Raw genomic sequence first — 6,000 nt, 5'->3', positions numbered from 1 at the left:
TTTCAAATGTTATAATTTTAACACTAACTAACCAATTCTAGAGATTATAGTGATTGAACACATCAAAACAGTTAAGAATTCTGCGAATTCTCTTGACATCCATGAAAAGTGTATGAAACTAAAGTTGTGAGCCATAATCCAATGTAGGCCTGACCAATTTAAAGGCATGTTTTCATTCTCGTACAAGTGTAATTTCTAGTAATTAAGCCGTTAATCTTCCGTGCTTTACCAGTTATCTTACCAACATGATTTCCAAACTTAAATATCCTATCAATCCGAATATATCAACTTATTCTAAAAGTCGAATCATTTTGTTAGAATTAATATGGAAAGCATAAAGCACAAACCATTTAAAATAATTTTACTTATTTAAAATTATTTATGAAATATTAGTGTAAATTAAACTATCTGTTGAACATTTAAGGTTTATTTTTCAAAGAACAAATAGAAAAATACAACTGATGGGTAGATTTCTAATAAAATGTATTTTTGAGATTATTTTCTTGGATATCAAAATACTTCATTGTGTTCAAAGCAGTAAAAATAAGATTCTAAACGTTGGAAGTGTCGAATTAATCCAGAATTCATTTAATTCATTCAAAGTATTCATATCCTTTGATGATCTGACATTTTATGATTTTCATATCAAGTCATCTTTCAAGCAAATAGTGGAAAAGTAACTTGGTAGCACAATAATACACATCAGGTTACGTAAAATAGGAAACCTTTCACTGTTCGAAACGCATTGCTTTCCCAATTATTTTACATTCCTATCGATCAAGGAGCAGTAAAATGCTCAATATTTTCTTTTCATACATGCAAGAGACTAATGCTCATAAAATTGTTCGGCTTAGCGTAATCCTCCTTCTAAAACTTATTGATACCTTTTGCCCTCGGCCAACTAAAATTATCAAAAATGGAGATGTAAAAAAATTTTAGACCTTTAATATTGTCTACAAATCTATCGTTTATACAGATTTGATCCATACTATAGAAAGCTTTTTTTCATTTGGTTATAAAATAAATTTGACAGGAAATTTTAATTCTTCTTTAATATTTTACCCAAGTGTATGCAAATAATGTTTGCCCAAGCAGTATCTTCACTATTTGCATATAGAAGACGTCAACTTTACATTGTATAATGCAAAATACACCTTTCGGATGAATATATTGCTAGGAAAAATGGGAAGGGTCACTAGTCTTGGGATCTTGGAGATCTTTTAATGAGCTACTGTAAAGGTGCAGTGGTGCCTCTCTCTCCAAAACCTCTTCCCTACAATATCACTGAATCTCACTGAGTAATCCAAAAGGATCACTTTTAAATTCATCAAACTCTCATGGGTGACGCTACTCCCTGGAATCAAATCCAAAGACTAACGTTATTAAAATGTCATCAGTGGGTGCCAGTATTTTTTAATGTGGTCTCATTAGTACGACCCAGACCCATCAAGATACAAAGGTTAAATTCATGCTAATCATATATTTCCCAAATACACGTAGTAAAATGGTGTGTTACCGCATAAAAAATAATGATAATCAGCTAACGCAGGCGAGGCCTTTAAACCCTATCTAGCTTTTGGAGACTGAGTGGGCAGTACAATCTCCACCGGTAGCCAATCAGAGATAGCTGGCCCATGTTTATCACTAATTATAGGCGGCATGAAGAGACGGATAAACAAGTGCTGCCATCTCTTGGTATGTAACTTTAACAGCACATATGTTACTGTCTGAAATAATGTGGGTTATACGGTCAATTTTCTTTAGTTTACGAGACGAACAACTCGAGTATCCGGGAGAAAAACCCACTTGCCCGTCCTATCTCTGATTTGCTACCAGTAGAGATTGAAGTGTCCCCTCAGTCTCCAAAGTTAGGGATAAAACGGCCTCACCTATTCCCTATACGGGAATAAAAGGCATTAGCTGAATTTCATAATTTCTTGTCAAATTTAATTGAGTGCACCATGTTAGCCTTGAATAGAATCATTGAATACATCAATGTCGTTGCTCTTTTTGATAAGTTACGATTATAGAAGAAAAAATGAATTATTTTAAAATTAACTTGCCTTATCTTTCAACAATGTCCGAGTGGATACGGTATTTTGTACATAAAGTGCAAGAGTACTGAAAAAATAGTTTGCATTCGAAACGAAATGAGAGTTTTTCTCAGTGTTAAAGTGATGTGTAACAAAAAATATTCCTTATGGGGAAAAAAATGGTTCACAGTGTTTTTAAGTCCCTTTGCAATTGCATAAGCTACGATTTTTTACTCTAGTGAAAAAAAGTCTTATAGTGCGCAATAACGTTTTTTACAAATAAATAATCCTTTATTTGTGAAAATACAGCTCCCGAAGTTGCTACAAACTCATCGCAGAGCATAAAATACCGAAATTTCATCAGTTTCTTATTTCCAGGAAAGGTATACAGCATTTTAAGAATAGAATCAGTATTGCATAGCCATCTAGTTTTTTTAATACATTTAGGACTCATATTTCAATTTTGATACAACTAATGCATCATTCACTGAAGCAAGTTATTTCATATATTTATGTTGTTGGGAAACAGTTCAGGAAAGCTGTTCCAAAGAACAGAAGAAAATGAAAAAAGATTAGTAGTAGGTTCAGTAAGTGTGTAGCTAGACTGAAAAGGGATGTTGAGCAGCCGATGCTTTTGTTTTACCATTCCCAATAGAAAGCAGAGGAATGATAATTACTAGTTCAGTACAGCAGTGGTCATGGAAATAACTGTACAAGAAAGAAAGAACCGAAACGGTGCATCTGTGAGATAATGAGTGAATGTTCTAAGGTTGGACAGATCTGGGATTTGCACTGTTATCAGCTGGATGGGTGGTATGGCTAAGAGATTAGAGGCGAGTATAGAGTGATAGAAGCCCTACTGCTGATCGTTGACGAATTGGTAGTGAATAAGTTGACTGTGACAACTTTCTCGATTATTTTGGAGACCGTTAAGGTGATCGATCTGTAATTTGACAGCAAACTTTTTTCCGATTTTGGAATAGGTTAGATATATACGTGCTTTTAGGAGCATGGCATAAGGACTATCTGAGTGGATAAGATTGTAGAGGTGATATAGGAATATTAAATAGGGAAATACCGTCGGGACTATAAAATTTTCCATTTCTGCTTTCATCAAAATATTCTTGTAATGTCGTTTTGTTCAAAAAAAAGAAAAAAAGAACAAAATGTCCATTGATTTGCTTTTATTATCTATGTCAAGTTGGAGAACTATTCCAGGATAGTTTTATATTTAGGTACTTAACTATCTGGTTCCATCTAAATGAGAGACAGCTGGGAACGCTGGTGAGTAGAAGTTGTCCACAATGGCCTTTGTAAGGGACCCAGAAACATAACTTCAATTTGGACAGGAGGCAGATTTTCTACTATTGGCTCTTAAGAAATCAGAATTTGGTTTTAGCAAATTTAGTAAAGCAGATTCTTGTGTCGAGAAACCGGCTGTATGCAGATTTTTTCTTCAACTGCTTTGCTATATACTCTTTTTAATTACAGCTTTGAAAGTGGACAGGACTTCTGGATGGAATGGGGAATGAAGGCTTTTGTTCCAGTGAGGAGGATAATTTCTGTGACTTGCTCAGTGCAGGTGTTCAGATCAAAAAACCTAAAAGAGTAGTTTGATCATCAGGGCCGTACTTTTGTCGGCGTACGAGGCTGTAGCTGGGCCTCAAAAAATTAAGGTAAATTTAAGGGCCACAAACAATGAGGTCCCCAGAGCATATTAGCAACTAGGGCTCTTCCAGCTTCAGAAAAAGTGTAAGTACGACCCTGCTGATCATGGTACAAAAGTACCAAGTGTAATGCCAAAGGATACAAGGTAGGATTGGCTGAGAGAGGACTTTCTGTGAGTGAGTAAACTTGCACAAGATTGTAATCTGAGTTACCGAGCGGAAGGGTGACTACCATGGTATATCTGAATGAAGAATGGCAAGAAAAGTATCTATATGCATAAGGTCATTAAATGAAAAATATTTTCCATCATGCTGTTTTCAAAAGAAGAGTCCATTTTGGAGAGGGAAACATTAAGGTCATCTATGAAGATAATTTCACTGGTTGGATTACACAAGGTCGAGTTGCAGTAATAAGGTGAAGAGGTCAAAGTGGTTACAGGAATTTGAAGAGCTGTAAATACAGCAGATGAATGTTACTGAATGAGGCAAGGAAACCAATTTAAGGTTTCCTTAAATTGGTTTCCTTGCCTCATTTAAATTTGGCCTTCTCTTGCAAGGAATGTCAGATAATAGATTATGATATTTTGTTTGATTCGTTATTTTTGCTGATATTAGTTTTTGTGAGAGGCTTATATTTTAATCCTGGTGACATTATCATCAGATAGTATAATTTCCATTTTTGATTAGGAAATTGATTAAAAGATAGAACAGAGACAAGCAGTGAGAACAATTAATCACGGACACGATGCCCAGTAAGTAGCCAATCTCCTTGCCATGATGTTTGTTGCCATGGCAGTGAAACCTGTTCTGTCAGGTCTAGAGGTGGGATGCCTGTAGTAATAGTATATAAGAGGCACTGTACAGACAGCGTTGCAGCAAGGAGACTGGTCGCTTCAGGAACCAGTTTAGAATCCTCAAAATACAGGAAGTTTTGGATATCACCAAAACTCTTGAATAATACCACTTCCACTGTGTGGAAAAGATGAGAACAAACCAAAACTGCTCTGGAGATCAAACGTGGCATTTGCCTCAAAACTTCAAATACAAAGTGCTGGCATTTCACCACACACTAGTTGTTTTCTGGCAACTAATGGACTAGCTACCATCCATTCAACTAGCAAGATATTATTTTCAGCAGGTTTGCTCGTTGGATATATAGAGCTTATTTTGTGGAAACAGATCACATCACAAGAAGGTGGAGTTGACAGTTGATTCATCTGCTCGTCAGTGGTACAAATATACTGGGAATTGTATATGGTTGTGAGCTTGTTTGTATTTGCTTAAAATCGATCTTAGTTTAGGAAGGGTAGAGAAGCAGGTTTTTATGCTGAACTTTCGTAAAATTCTTGTTAGTTTCGTGTGGAAACTAAGAATTATTATTCTTAATAATTATTCTCCATAATCGATTTTAAGCAAATACAAACAAGCTCACAACCATCTGCAATTCCCAGGATTGTACAAAATCACGTGTGACTGCGGAAACAATACTATGGCCAGAGGGACATTGCCTACAAAAGAACTAGAGCAAGTGCCCTGTATAGCCATGTACTGTTTTCAGTAAACGTAAATGATGAAGGCCGTCAACATGAGATAAACTGGACAACTTCAAACATTCATATATGCCGTGACGAGGTAGAGCGCCGCATAGTCGAGTCTAAGGAAATTGTTATGAACCCTCATCATATAAATAATAACCTTAGTTATAATCTACCGGACTCTTTCAGCTCTGCAATCCACTATTGGCACACTTGTGAAATCAGACCACGCAGATGCCCAACAATAGAACTTCAACACTTACTGTAGCTACAATTTATAGCTAACTGAATTTTATAATAGTAGTTTTTATAGTGATACGATGTTTCTTATAGTGTTTTTTATTTGCTTTCTATGTTCCCACGCCTGAAGAAGTCGAAGAGTCGGATGAAACATGCTGCGTCTTGAATAAATTTCATTGTTATTCTAGTTCTCGGTTCTAAGTCAGTATATATAAATATGAACATATCCCAATTCCGAGTTAATATTACAGATCGTTATATATATATATATATATATATATGTATATATATGTGTGTGTGTGTGTTAAAGATACCAAGCTATTTTAAACCTGGTTTTACTCCATTTCCCAAGTAAGCAAACAGACAAACAAGTCAAGTTTGCGCCTGCAAGTGTTGCAAGTCTAGCTGACCCTGCACGCAGTGCAAGATCAAGGCATCTCATGGTAAAAGTAAATAAGCTCTGATCACTAATTTTAATATTTACCCCTAATGCAAAGCACATCTCCTGGAGGAGATGTATGATGC

This window comes from Typopeltis vanoorti, chromosome 8 (assembly GCF_054136105.1).
Source record: "Typopeltis vanoorti isolate ZY-2024b chromosome 8, IOZ_Tvanoo_1.0, whole genome shotgun sequence".
NCBI classification, from domain to species: Eukaryota; Metazoa; Arthropoda; class Arachnida; order Uropygi; family Thelyphonidae; genus Typopeltis; species Typopeltis vanoorti.
This window is presented reverse-complemented; position numbering follows the sequence as displayed.